Source organism: Manis javanica, chromosome 14 (assembly GCF_040802235.1).
Source record: "Manis javanica isolate MJ-LG chromosome 14, MJ_LKY, whole genome shotgun sequence".
NCBI classification, from domain to species: Eukaryota; Metazoa; Chordata; class Mammalia; order Pholidota; family Manidae; genus Manis; species Manis javanica.
The window spans coordinates 13,538,902-13,554,955 of NC_133169.1; the positions used below are offsets into that span (position 1 = coordinate 13,538,902).

General features: G+C 37.8%; 1 non-coding gene across 1 annotated transcript; it reads right to left on the bottom strand.

Moving 5' to 3' along the window:
- Positions 1-4,757: 4,757 nt before the first annotated feature.
- On the bottom strand, positions 4,758-4,921 carry LOC118971697 (U1 spliceosomal RNA). The gene has a single exon (XR_005060288.1). It is a non-coding gene; the product is annotated as a U1 spliceosomal RNA (small nuclear RNA).
- Positions 4,922-16,054: the final 11,133 nt, after the last annotated feature.

Genomic DNA, 16,054 nt, shown 5'->3' on the forward strand with positions numbered 1-16,054 from the left:
CTGGTCTTCAGACCCCACGCAGGCTCTCCTTACCCACGGAATAAGCTCCCAGGGTGGAAACACAGGCCCCGCCTGGTCCCAACTGTATCTCCCGCCCCCCATCCACCTCAGCTCAGACTTGAAGATCCAGCATTTCAAACTCAGTAAGCCACATGAGCAACGGTCATGTGCTCCTCAAACGTCCCTTCTACCTGTAAGAACCTTCCCCACCGTCTGCACACGCACACTTCTTTACTGAACTGAATTTTGTGCCTCCTTTAAGCCTCACCTGTGCCTCCCCACCCTTCTCAAGGCCAAATTGGGTGCAGCACCTCTGTGCCTCAGCAGCAGCCTGGGCGTGTCTCTAGCCCAGCACGTACGACAGCGTATCGAAATGATCCATTTGCAGCTGTCTGACTACACCGAGGTCCTTCAGGACAGGACTACTTCTTACTCACCTTTGTCCTCCAACACCCAGCCCCACTGCCCTGCTGACAGCAGACGCACAGTAACTATCTACCGAACTGAGCCCAGATTCTGCTTCTGCTTTAGTCTTATCTGACTAAAATCTTTGGTGATTCAGATTGTAATGATATTTTTTTCTCCCTGAGGGAATTTTAGCTGGCCTGCTTGTCTCATGGTTTCATTTCCTCTCCATTTCCCACAACTCACTGTTCCTTCCTCCCTAACTTCCCATATGTCCCACCCCAGGCAAACTAGAACATTCTCTCTACTCCATTTTGTTGACCATTAACGTCTAGTCCTTCCGTTCACTGTCCAGGGCTTATATCCCTCAAAGGTTTCCCTGCAACCTTGCCTAACTCCATCTAGCACCACACAGCCCAACCATTCAGCTTTCCTCGAGTCCAGCTTTATTTAGTTATGTGCTTATTTCCAGGCTTCTGCCATTTCAGGGGTTGAACTCCGTCGGGTGCTTTGCTCAGTTATCTTAGACTATGTGCTCTGTGAGGGCAGAAACTGCAGTTCTGATGAGTTTCCTCAAGAAGCACACTGTGGATATAGAGGTGCCCTGACAAGTCACGAGGGCTGATTCCAGAAAACACTGTGCTGTTTTTAGTTACAGAGAACTCCTGGGTCTAGTGTGGCAAAGCTGTGTTACATGTGAATAGTTTAAAGTCGAAATATTACAGACCACCAACATAGAAGAAGCCATCTGCTCAGCTATCACACAGCCCTGCCAGTAGAGGATTACTCAGAGCCTACTACTGTCCATTACTGTTTCAACAAGCAATTCTCATAACATTCTTTGAGGTCAGATGCTCCCACTGAAATGAATAATGGCATAGTTTATGGTAAAGGGTGAACTGAAAACCAGTGGTGTCGCTATTGCTGTAAGTACCCACAGAAGATGTTTATTATCATACACGGACACAGCCACAAACATACAACTCATCGCTAATAAGCTCATTTATTTCCACATAAAGTTGCACAACATTGTGCAATCCAGCGGAGGGCTGAGAAAGGTCAGTAATTCATACCGAGACTATTTGTCAACAAAACCAATCCATTTCACCAGCTTCAGCAAACCATTGTTGCAAGAATCAGCCTTTTTTTTTTTTCATAGAAGAAAATGGTTACACACAACCTTAAATGGAAAGGACAGATGTTCAGAACCACAGGGACAAAGGAAATGTTACAAGTTGAGGTAAGAGTCAAAGGAAGCTTGGAGACTGTGAGGTGGAGACAGAGGCTGCCATTTTGTTGCCTGAGGTATGCAGACCATCACTTTGTCTGTTATAGAAGAAAAAAAAATCAAAGAAAAATTAAAGATTAAAAATAAAAAGGCAGAGGGGAGGGTTTTTTCTCACTTATTAAAAAAACTGCATTTTTAAAGACATCTAAGATTTCTTCAATGTCCTGTGCACACTCTGAGCTTATTGTCTATACACCAGACACCATGTTAGGTACTCAGAACATAAAAATAAATAAAGCTGAGCTCACACACCAATGGGAGAAAGCAATGCAGGTATGGATCATGATAATACAAGATGAATGGTTGTGATAGCAATGTGTCATTGAGAATTAAAAGCTCAGAGAAGAGACATTTCTAGTTTGCTTCTGATAGATGTTTTACTCAAGTCACAGCCTGCTTAATTTGCTTTTCTTAGCGTAGTCTTTGTAGATCTTGAAAGCAAACACCTGAAACTGTTTGAGGGGAAAAATAAATACATGGGAAAATTAAATCATTGTTACCATGACTCAGAGAGAAGCAAGGTCATTCAGAGGAAGGAGACCATGAAATAAAGCCAGAGAAATCTGGGAAATGAGAACACCCTAGGGGCTGTCATTTCACTGGTAGTAATGAGAATTCAAGAATTAATATAGAGGGAGCTGTGTCAAACTTCACTGGGACAAGGTCTGTGACAAGAAATACATACAAGCAGTGTCTCAACTTGATTCTCTCCCTTCCCCACGTTCAGCTTATTTTCCTTTTCAATTCGTGTATACCCCTTACAATAACCTAGTGATCTTAGGGGTCTTGGTGAAGAAATCTTTGCCGTCCCTTCCCTTCCAGGGATCAAACTTATTTGGGAGCTGCCGGAAAGTGTAGGAATCAGTATAGCACAGAGAAGACAAGTAGTGATTCTATAGCATCTTAGTATACTGATGGACAGTGACTGTAATGGGGTATGTGGTAGGAACTTGATAATGAGGGGAATCTAGTAACCACAATGTTGCTCATGTAATTGTATATTAATGATACCAAAATAAAATAAATAAATAAGTCTACAGATCAGCTGTGAAAAAAAAAAAGAATCAGTGTGACATGGATGGAAGGTCCTAGAAGTTGAGAACCAAAGGGAACCATAGGTGACTGAGGCTATCTGCGAGAAGGAGGGGTTGGGTATCCCAAGGAAAGGAACCCCATGAACAAAAAGAGCTGGAAGCCAAAATTAGCAAAGCTTAGAAAACTTGAAGAAGTTGGAATTAAGTCCACTAAAAACAGAGTTCCTGTTTGGGACAAGTGGAAATTGCAGTTAAGTCAGAGGGAGACAGGCTAAGAAGAGTCCAGAAAGCAGCCAATGGGATTTTGGGAGGTAAATCTTGTTTGTCCCTAATTTTAATAATAACCAGTTTGCAGAACTAATTAGACTGGTTGAGGAGATGATCAGATCCGGGCATTCTTATTTTCAAAAACTGGGTTATGCTCAGATCCAATTTTATCACCATAAGCCTGAAAATATTTATTCCTGTTAAATATTTTCGATATATAAGAAAGAATTTATTCAACACCCAAATAGAGACTTTTCCAAGTGCAAACGTGATTTTTCCCAATGTCCCTACTTCTTTCAGACCTTTAAAGGATTGTGTTGTACACCTTGTGAGACAAGTATTTTCAAGACATTCTGACACTGGCCATAACTTTTCTCCTCTCTGTTTAACACTGCACTGCTGTACTGTCCCAATCAGAATGGTGCAGTATCAGAGTGGGCTGGAGAGGATCTAGGCTAGATTCTTTCCTGTTGCCAGCTGTACCACTGACTGGTCACATGGCATATAAAAGTTATTATCTCTCTGAATCCAGCTCTTTCTTTGCAAATCGAAACAGTTAAACTAGGGTCGTTCAGTCTCTTCCAGATCTAAAATTCCATCATAAATAGTGCCATAGAAGATGGAACTAAATCTTCCTGGCTTGAGGTTATATTGCAGAAGTTACAGTTTCATAAATCCTGCTATCAACGTGTTTACTTGTCGTGGGTCTCGTGCACATAAAATTAGAGTGCAGACAGTGCCCTCAACAAATTGGGTCTTTTAAGCTTCCCAGATGTTTAGATTTCAAATAAACAGTAGAAGGTAGTTTGAAAAGGACAGCGCAAAGTTACCACTAGAGGGGAAAAAGCTGAGCTTCCTAAACCACGGGCTAGAGAGAGGGAGCAGTCTTCAAATGCCTTGGGGCTGGGCAGCCCCAACCCAGACAGAGCAATGTGGGTCTGCGAGAGCTCTGTGTGCATATCCCAGGCTGATCGGGGTTGGGTGCCACCTAAAGGAGGTAGATAAGCTCAAGATATATGTGATCTGCTTTCCTGCCAAGAGCAATTTGCTTGACAGGGCTCCTGCTTATAAAATACGAAGGCATCTTTTTCAGTATTGAAAAGTTTTGGTCTATATTTACAGTGGAAAAGGAAAGAAAAAAATTGAACAATGTGATTTTTTTAAAGAACTAGGTCGATAGTAAATGCAGTTCCTCCCAGTTGGGGGAAATGAAAACCAGTTGTAGTTTTCAAATTCCAGTCCAGGCTGTCTATAAGAGGGGAATTTTGATATTTATAGGGATTAAAACAATGTAACTTCAAAAAATATACGTTTTAATGTTCAAAAGGGCGCTGATAATCCTACCTGATCATCACACCAAAATGAGGTAACCAGGGAAGATATTATTCCCATTTTCGAGATGCGGGAATAAGTTAAAAATCTTAAGGGACTTGTTCAAGACTCCATAGCTAATAAATATAAATAAGTGAGCCTTGACCCAGGTTCAGTTTGTTGATGCCCTTCCCCAGTGCTCCGTATATCTACACCTCAGCTTGTGGCTTTCCTTTTGTATGAACTTTTGGTTTTCCTTTTGTACTGACTCGTAAATAATTTTTGCTGCCATTTATATTAAAGTGGTGTTACTATGATAATTCATCTCAAATTAATACATAAGCTTAACACACTGATAATAAAAATCCAAACAAAAATTTTCCTAATGTATTTTTTAAATCTATTTTAAAGTAATAAAAAAATTAATTAGACTACTTATTTTTTTTTAATTTAGGGGGAAAGCGCAAACGCAGTCCCCCACTACTACAAATTATGCAGTCGAGTTTCCCACGTTTGGGGAAATTGCAGGGGTCAGCACATCCGGAGTGCAATGAATAAGCCATGCCCTGGGAAAACCACCTTTGTGATCACAGTATCTCCCCTGCCAGGTAAGTATAGACTACTTAGTTTTTAAATGGTGATAATAATGGGGAAGCCAGCACTGGAAGTTATTAAGGCATTAGGCCTACAATAATTAAATAAGAATGGTACTGACACAAAACTAGACAGAAATATGGAACAAAAGCAAAGTTTCAGAAACAGAACTTAGTGTAAATCAGCATGAAATGCATGAAACCTACAACATCCCAAATCAATGGAGAATGGAAGCAGTATTTGACAGTTGATGTCAGTATAATTTGTTAGAGTTAATCATTAAATCATATCAATACATATTAATCAAACTATAAAAACCTAAATATTAAGAAAATTAAAATAATAAAAATCATAAGAAAATGTCAGTAAATATTTATCCAATATGAATAGAGAAGAACTTGCTAAGTTTACATTCAATGGAAGAAATTGCAAAGGGAAAATATATACAAAGGTGTCTTTAATAAACATTTTAATTTCCATATATCAAAAGAACATTCAAGCCAATATAAAAATAAATAAACTAGGAGAAATATTTACATCAAGTGTAAGAGACAAAACTACATACTCTTACTAGATACAGAACTCAAACTAATATAAAAATCTGAGAATTCAATAGATAGGCAAAGGATATGAGCAGATAACTCATAAAGAAGGAAATACAAATGAACAATAAACATACAAAGAAAAGTTCAACTTCACTAATATTTGCAAGGCAAATTAAAATGATATTTCACTTTTGCTTATCAAATGAGTAAAGTTTTAAAAAATAAAATTCTTGATACTCACAAGGTGCTATGAGGTAACACCCTAAGATTCCATGCTATTGAAGGGTTTGCTGGGCTCATCTCACTACAAAGCAATTTGACTTCATGTTTTCAAAGTCCTTCAACTATTCATTTCCTTGATCTCACCTAAGGAAATAAGCAGACATTTGTCCAAAGATTTGGAGACAAGGAAGTCTCTATAATAAAATCTCCATAATAAAAGAAAAATGTGAAAAGCTACCCAAATGTCTAAAATTATAGATTATTCAGAAAATATTGGTTCACATAGAATATGAACTATGATGTACTTATTGAAAGTGTCACAAAGTTTTTATTACATGAGGAAATACCTTTAATGTAATGTTCCTCAAAAAAAAATCAAGAAATAAAACTTAGATGGGATATGAGTTCAACAACTTGTTTAAATGCCTAAATCATACAGAAAGGAACAGTTGTCATACACACACACACACACACATATCCACACAGGTTATATAAATGCTATCAACCTGTCATCCACAGGACCTTACCCTTGATTTTTTTTTCAGGAGTGAGCATGTATTATACTAATCCATCAATTGCCCATTATTCATTTCCCTTACAACATTACAAGATGGCCTGTCTGCAGAAGACAGCTGTAGCCATGCAACAGAACATAAAGTACTGAATCCCAAACCTTTAACTTCAGTAAATTGTTTTGACCAGTTGATGTGAAGAATGTTCCTATAGTAAAGGAATGACATTCATTCCTCCACCATAACCGTCGGAAATGAACTAGCACCACAGGTACACACTGGTCAGTGGGTTGTCTCTAGGAGATGAAAATTTATCACCTCATTTTCATCTTACTCCCAAATATCCAATTATATAGTTGAAAATTATGAGCTAATTATGTTTCTACTGATGAAGTTTCAGTTATACGGTAATCTGTGTTATCATAGAAATGGAGACAGTGTATATATAGAACTAACTTAAAACATCATATTTTTTTTACTACCTCAATTGATTATAACTCCAATTTATCATCTAAATTAAAAAATAAGTCAAACCATGTCACCCTTTTCTTAAATTTAGCTGAGTTTTACCATTTCCATCTGGTACTGATTATATATGTATCTCCAAGGTATGTGACAAATAGGGTCAGATAAGGTCAGCGGTGGGCTGGTGCTGGCTCAGACCAGCTTAACAGAACCAATTCTGCTCCCCTCTTTCCAGCTTTGTGTTCAGTGACAATGCATTGTGAGTATGAAATCAGCCGCAGGGAAGGTACACACTAGAAATCACCAAATGCCACAAATCGATGCTTTTTGCTTCAAAAAGCACACCATTGCATTGTGAGAACTTCAAAAATATTTCCTGTGTGAATGAATGAATGAATGAATGAACGAACTAAACTGTCATTAATAATAGGGAAAAGGGAACCATTAGAGAAAGACTAACCCATTTACTCGTACTTTCAAGACAACTTGGTCTAAATAAAAATTTGAGTTCCCTGAGGCAAAAGTCAGAAACTATTATAAATCTGTTCCTTTGAATTTAAATATCAAGGGATAAAGTCTAAAATGTTTATGGATCTAAACTAAGGGATTATATAATGGAAAAATATACCACCTCTCTCCTTATCTATCTGTTACTGTATAAAGCTTTCTCCTTTTGGAGACTAAGACAAGAACCACAAATATTTATCATCTTTTCTAGGTTCTTAAGAGTCCTAAAATTTGATCTCAGAAATGTTAGAATGACATAAACTTTTTTCTTTTTGCAAAAGAAAAAAATCCCTGTCACATGATAGTTCACTCAGTTTCCAGATAATTTGATGGTTAATCCCAAGGCCATATCAAATATACAGTTTTAACCCTGGCAATGTGATGAAGTTTTGCCGGTCATAACTGGACAGCAAGCTTTCATTTAATACAATTAATTATGAACCAGGCATTATTAATCTAATACTCTGCTACTGAAATTTTTGTTGCCTTTGAAATAATAACAAAGGTCAAAGTGATCCTGTTAAGTGATGCCGTAATATTTCTAGGCAGCAAAATAAATAAGAAGTCCAACCTCTTTCAAGGTTTTAAACATCACAATAAAACAGTATACATAAAGGAAGTCCACAATGCCATGGTCCAGGTGGCCAATGAGGTTGGCTGGGACCAGCTCCCCACTCCTCCACTGGTGGTCCCTCAAACACATGGTGATGCTGTGTGTACCTCAAACCCTTTGAACCTCAGTTCCTATGAACTCAGGACCATTGACTCCTCTCCAATTTATGTAAAGAGAAATAACAACAATTGTTCTCAGTAAATTGAACACCTGTAGCATGCCCAATATGATGCTACGAGTTTATCATAAACGAATTTCTAAAGTGGTTATACACAGTTATTCCTATTATCTTAATTTTTAAATGAAAGTAACTTTAGTTCAGGAAAGTTAAATCATCTTTGCCCAGCCACATAACCAATAACTTTTGAAGCTGTGATTCCTCCTTATATCGCCTGAATCTAAAGCTGAGACAACACAGCCTATAATTTTCAGGGCCACTTTAAGGAAAGAATGAAACCAGGATTGACAAAGCACTTTTAAAAGGACAAATTGCTCCGTAACTGTTTTCAACAATAAAATAACCCTTAATTACAAGAAAAAGAAGATATTTGTTATATAACCAAGACAGACATCCAGTCATTTTCTCTATCCTAATTAGCTTGTCACTTATTACTTGAATGAAAAAAATAAGTCACAGAATCTTAGCTTTTCCTAATCTCAAATACAATCATATCATAAACTTGATTGATCATCTCAATGCCCAGTAAGACCTGTATATGTTTAATGAGCATTTATGGGCTGTTTACTGAATCCCAGAGTGATATCTGAATTGTTCTGACTTTCCATTCGAGCAGTCAGTACTAATCAAATGGATTTGCAGGTAAAAAGATTAATAATCTGTGTCCATGTGGCTCAAGTTCCCCAGTACACTAGCAACCTCTAATTTTTTTTAATTGTGTCATCTTGGTATTAAAATTACTTCCCCTCATAAAGGTTTATATGTTAGAGATTTTACTATGAGAAATCTTGAAAATAGCAGGACAAAGGTACCATTAACTGAGCACCTTCCTGCCAAGCACACACAGTGGGAAAAGGATAGTCTTTTCAATCAGGGGTGTTGGGGAAATCGAATCTCCACGTGTAGAAGAATAAAATTGGACCCTTGCATCATACCATATACAAAAACCAAATCAAATTAAAGACTTAAATATAAGACCTGAAAATGTAAAACTACCTGAAGAAAACATTAGGAAAAAGCATTTGATATTGGTCTGAGCAAGGATTTTTTTGTCTATAACCCCAGAAGCACAGACAACGGAAGCAAAAGTAGACCAATGGGATTGCATCAGACTGAAAAGCTTCTGCAGAGCAAAGAAAAAGAATGAACAGAGTGAAGAGACAACCTACAGGATAGGAGAAAATCTTTTCAAATCAAATTATCTGATAAAAGGTTAATATCCAAAGTACTTAAGGAACTCAAACAACTCAATAGCAAGAAAACAAATTACCAGATTTAACAAATGAGGAAAGGACCTGAATACACATGCCTCGAAAAAAGCTACACAAATGACCAACAGATACAATGAAGAGGCACCCAGCATCACTCATCACCAAAGGAATGCAAACTGAAACCACAATAGCACCTCATACCTGTGAAAACATTATTATCAAAAAGATTAAAGGTTAGCATTGGTAAGGGTATGAAGAAGAGAACCCTTGTGTACTGTTGGTGGGAATATAAATTGGTGAAACCACTATGGAAAATGGTATGAAGTTCCTCAAAAGATTAAAAATAGAGCTACTACCTGATCCAGCAATCCCATTTCTGGGTATTTATTTTCAAAGGATGTGAAAGCAGAATTTCAAAGAGATAGCTGTACTCCCATTTTCATAGCAGTATTACTCTTGATAGCCAAGATAGAAGGAACCTAAGAGTCTGTTGACAGAGGAATAAAGAAAACATCACACACACACATACACACACACACACACACACACAGAGGAATATTAGTCAGCCCTTAAAAAGGAGGAAATCCTGCCATTTGCAACACTATGGATGAACTAGGAAAACAGAGAGGAAGCCAGATACAGAAAAGCAAATACTGCATGATCTCACTAATATAAGGAATCTAAAAAATCGAACTCACAGACCAGTGAGTGGACGGTAGTTGCCAGAGGCTGGGGGCTGCAGGAAATGGAGAAATGCTGAACAAAGTGTCCAAAATTTCAGTGACTCAGGATGAATAAATTCTGGACATCTAATATGCAGCATGGCAACTATAGTTAATAATATTCTAGTGTATCTTTGAAATTTGTTAGGAGAGTAAATCTCAATTGTTTTTATCAAAAAAAGATAACTGTGAAGTGATGAATATATTAATTAATATGGTTGTAGTAATCAATTCACAATGTATGCATATATCATAACACCTCATTCTACACCTTAAGTATATACATTTTTTATCAGTCATACCTCACTAAATCTAGAAAAAAATTGAGTAGCTCCTATAAACTGTTCATTGTGTTTTGAATGTAATATATATTTTGATTACTCTGATAACAAACCTTCAATATCAATATGATTAAATGGTAAGTGTAGGTGGGTGTTGAACACTGAAGCATTCTAGTATGTCAGAACTACAATGGTGCTGGGAGCCATGGGTGTACTAAACTGTGACTCATCAGCAGCTGAAGCGAAAGAAAAAGCTGAGCATGTGCTGTGATCCACAGGACAAATTCTATATTGCACTGCCATGTTTCAACTCCTAGCTGACTGCAAAGAGGTTTCCTCTATCCCCTAAACCCTGCCCTCTGTGCTGCATTTGGATCCATTGTAGCTGAGTGCATTTGCACATATACCAGTAACAAACAACAAACCTCTCATAAGGCATACATTTATTTGAAGAATTGGGTGACTTATAAATACATATTATACTGAGGAGGCTATAATACCCCCTTGAGATAACCAGAAAGAAACCCTTCAAACTAAAATCAAGGCTCCCAAAACCCATGCCGAAGACTGAAGTCAAATTATTGATGAGACGAAAAATATTTCCCAAACAGTTCCTAAAATTGCCTCTTGGGTTGGCTCTCCCTCTGCTCAGTGGTTCCTGGGGTTGTTTATTTATTAGAGCAACTAAAAGCAAGTTTCTGTCCTCTGACTAGCATGTCTCCCTTGGCTTTGGTGAGAGAGAGAGAAGTGGATTTTCCACCACTTTGGGCAACACTAGTATCTCCAACCCTAACTCAGTGCAGAAGCTTTATTGCTTTGATGGCAACAGAAACAGAGAGAGAAAGGCTACAGCTGGATTTGAAGCTCCACGTGGAGTTTGATGTGGTTGCAGCAGGAAAAGTTGTGTTTTAACTTGCAAATGAAAAAAATGTGATATACCAATGCCAGGGGAAAATGAAACCCGGGCTGCGCCTAAGCACCAAATTTGTATACGAAACTGAAAAGCGCCATAAAAACGACAAGGGTAACATCTATTTACTTTCACTCCTTTACCCATAATAATTTAATAGTTTCAATCACTTCTGATGGAGTCACAGACCTAATAAATGTCAGATTCCAATGTTTGGAAACCTAACAGCTACACTGGGTCTCTGTCATTAAAACAACAAATATCCACAACTCAATCCCTCAAAGTTCAAGGGATCTTATAAACCAATCCAGTTCTACTCCCTTGAGCCAATGATATCACTTGTTAGACTCGTCTAATAAATCACTTGGTCAAATTTTATCTCTTCTTGCACAGCATTATTTAGCACCTCATACATATTGATCTCTCTTTAGGGGAATTCATTAATTAAGCATTGTCATATCTGCAAAATCAGGGTTATACTTGCCATCCTCATTTTTCATATAAAGAAACAAAAGAGCTAAGAGGTTTTTGCGGGAATGCATTACACAGAAGACAGTTTACATCTAGCATATTATGCCCTGAGCTTTGCTCTGTTACCATGCTAAAGATCTCTGATTCCTATGCCAATTTTCTGTGCTTTTTAAAATGTTTTTCATGCTGAAAAAGCAATCAGAAAAACCTGTGCGACAGTCTTACCAACAGAATGGTGACCAGTGTAAATTTTAGTAAAGAGATCATGCTTGCAAACTGAGACATTCCCATTGGATTTGGCAGGCTAGAAGTCATTGGTGGCTTGGATAAGAGTCACGGAGATGGAGAGGGCAGATCCCAGCCAATGGAGCGGTGATTTGAGATAAAAGGGAAGACAGTGAATGTGAATTACTGTTGCTGGAAGCATGGCTGTAAGAGTAAAAATGGAGAGTTTTGTTCATTTGTACCTTGATTATACTAATCACCCAAGCTCAAAACCTAGTCCTCTTTGATACCTCACCCCTTCACCTTCACCTTGCAATCATCAACTTCCTGAAATATTTCCAAATCAGCTCCTGTAAAATTAATACATTTCTTTGGGTTTTCACGACCAGATCTTAATTCAGACCTGAAAAGGCAAGAGCTCCCTAGTGTTTGGGTCCAGCATTCCACACGCTCTGCACTCTGCAGTCTTGCCACCTCATCAGATTTATCTACAGTGACGGTGCCTCTTGAGTCATCTGCTGCAGCCAAGCTCTCCACCAGAATTACCCTGCATTTTCCCACATTCTCACCTTTGTTTGTACCCCAGTCACCCCCTGTCAAACGCTTCACCATCCTTCAAAATCCATTTCAAGTATCATCTTCCCCGTGAAGCTGCCCTGCCCTCTCAGCCCACAATGATCTTTCCAGTCTCTGGACCCTTAAACTAACATGTCAGTCATCATTCATCTGACACTGCCTCATCAAGGCTTCTTACATTCCATCATAACAGTGACCATAGCTTTGCACTTAGCTGATACAAACACCTGAGCTTGAACAGTACTCTTCATATTGTATAAAAAGGCACCTACCACAAGATTTTTAGAATGGTGTTTCTTATCTGTGCTTACATGATAGAGATAGCTAAAAAGGCGGCTTCTATTTTTTGGCCAGTAGCCTTCCATTTAATGCACAGTTCTTGATTGCAAAGTTATGATATTTCTAAGAAGAAATAACCATTTTTCTGAGACTCTGGAAAGGACAGATTCCTACAAACAGTTTTCATTACCTGAATGCACAGTATTAACAAATTGGGTTGAAAAGCCAGGCAGCTGGTAAAAAGCAGTTACCATTTGAAGCAATAATAATATCAGGTCACACCATTCAGTTTGTAAAACATTTTTCAGAGAACTGTGTGTAGGATCCTTAACAGTTAGAAATAATGTATTGGCCTCATTTAAATTAATTTTCTTAAATTTACTCAATCCAGTAAATTTGTATTCATTGTATGCCGTATACCTAGCCACTATATTAGATGTCTCTTTTGTTCCACTTTTTAAAAATTTCCAAGGAATACTAATGGAGCCACACAATGTGGGGAGCTAGTTCCTAGAGGCTTAGCCTTAGATTTAGGGGTCCCTGAACTGAGACCTGACTGCCTCTAACTCACAGCCGCATCAGTCTTCTTTCTGCTTTCCTTTCCTCATCCATTTATTGGGATGTGAAGAAGAGAAAAAAAAATCTCAGTTTGTTAGACATGAATCAAGTATCCAGTATGCATAAGAACAGATGTATAAATACTCTATTTGAAAGAAACTTAAAATAATCACAGTAAGTATGCCTCAAATAAGTCAACAAAAACAAGAATATTTTGAAAAGGTATATTGCAGAAGAGAGTAATGGAATGAACATAAATGAAAGAGGACTTCTTGATCTTTGATGCCTACTCTTTAATTGGGTAAAAACTATATATATGTTTTATATATATGTGCAATATATATATGTGTATATATGTGTTATATATAGAGAGAGAGAGTCAGAGAGAGAGATGTGTATACTAAAGAAACTGGAAATAACTTCAAGACCACAAGCTATTCCTTGTTAACTCTCATAAAATATGCTCCCCACAGTGAGCTAATAACCTGGGAAGCTTTATGAAACATATAGATTCCTTTTACAAGTCAAAATAGTAGCTACCTTTTTTGCGGTTAACTTTTTCTTTCTTGATCTGGATGCAAAAGAATACTCATGCTGAAATATTCAAGTTGTCACGATTTGTGTTCATTTCTATGTGTAGGTTATATTTCCAAAAATGTCTTAAAAACATGACTTTCTGAGTGGCATCAATAGCACAGAAACAGAAACCTGCATTTCTTAATATCCTCCCAGGTGATTCTAATGATCAGGCATTCTTGGGTCGCCTTCCCCCCCAAGGTCGTGGCAAAACGATGATGCATGGGCCACAACTTCTTTTGAGTGAGTAAGTGATGGAGTTCTTCAGCAGAGGTGGGGGAGGGAGTGATAGGATAAGAGAAATGTCTTGGAGTCCTGTTCCATCAGTCAGAGATGTGAGTTGGAATTGGGGAAGATTGCAGCAGCAGAGACAAGGGACCAAGCTATTTTTATAATACAGGTGTGAGATGACAAGGGCTGAAATTCAGCTGGTAACTGTGGAAATAGGGAAGAATGGTTGGTTGGAGAGATACTGTGGGCACATAATAAATTCCAGAGGATATACTGGCAGATGCCAAAAGACAAGGCTTCCCAGAATTAAATCTCAATGCTCATAAAGTCTGGTATGTTCCTTTATCCCACAGTGCAAGTGTGCGTGTGTGTTCTGTGTGTGTGTGTGTGTGTACGTGTGCGTGTGTGTGTGTTTTCCATGTGTCTAGAGCTTCACCTCAAAGGATTAAAGCCTAATGACCACACAAACATATCACATTGGACACAAAACTGTCTCTAGTAACTGAGAATTGTTGAGGATGTTCTTTCACTTTGGTAAGTTTCATGCTTCCTAGGTAGAGCACAAAATACAAACCGTGTAATTCTGGAATCTTTACTCCAAGATAAAGATAGGATGCCTTATTTCAAGCAAGAGGTCATAAAAGCAAAGGGAGTGGAATTTTATACCCTTTTCTCTGGAAAACCAATGTTGAGAGGCACTATGAAAGCTTCCCCACATGACTCTTTCCTAATGGACAGAATATATCTCAGACCATTCTGGGGGCCTCTCCAGAAAAGTTAGGACCCTGTGCCAACATATGCAGTGGTTTAGAGAAATGAACAGATGTCTGAGAAGAGGATAAGACCACTAGACATATTTCCACTAGTAGCTGAGCCAAGCTTTCCAGTGAGACCATCAGAGGCCCGGTATTCACCCACCATGCCACCTACCATAGCCCTAAGAGGGTTTCTTCCCATAAATGAGTGTGTTCATTGGCTCTAATTCATGTTTGTTGAAGAAAATGGTACTTCTCAAAGAAATCGAAATGATTCTTTAGTCAATTCAATGAACACAAAGATAGAGTAATATATCAGAATTAAACTTAAAAGAAATTGTTTCAGAAAGCAAATAGAGTCATGGAATTGATAAACAATGAGAAGGACAGCCAAATGCTCTGGTTATTTTTTGAACTTTGATAAGAAATAACCTTTCCCATTCCCATCATGGAAATTTAAATGCAGAAATTGTTGTTCTCTCTTGTCCTTTTACAAACCGTATGAGCAATATTTATAACCCAAATCTGCCAACGAAAATATATTTAATCTTTAAAGCTAAAGACTTACAGGCATAAATGTTTTAGGACTTTTGCTTGTGCTGTGTGTGTGTGTGTGTGTGTGTGTGTGTTACTGTTTGTTCGGCAAACTAGCTGCCTTGGGGCAGATAGTATTTCCCTGTTCACCTAACTTTGGGTTTGGCCAGGGCCCTTGCTTTGGTCAATAGAATATGAGCAGATGGGATGTAAGTAGATCCCTTAAATATGCATGTCGGGCCTGGTATTTTGTGCTCCAGTGATCTTCCATGAGAAGAACATGCCTTTATCACAGTCCCAGGACAAATGACTGAACTCAATCTGCAGCCTGGATACAAGAATTGTAGGAATGCAGGAAGCACAGAAAAAAAGGCATCAAACACTATTATTAATATCTCAGAGAGATAAGAAAAGATATTGTATTCATAAAAAAAGATAATGTATAGAAAGGAATACTCAAAAAGGAATAATGATAACAAGAATGAACCTTTGAAAATAATATATATGTATATCATAGCAGAAACAGAAGAACATAGATAATAAAGAAATTCTTCCAGAAGAAAAACCAAAAAATAAAGAGATAGAAAACAAAATACAAAAAATAAGAGAACTAGAAAATTAATTCAGTAGGCTCAACATCCAACAAATAGAAATTTTGAAGAGCATGGAAAAAACATAATGGGTTAAATTAGTGAAGAAATAATACAGGGGAAATGTCCCAAAACTATAAAACCTAGTATCTAGATAGAAATGCCCACAAAGAGCCCAATACATGAAAAAAAAC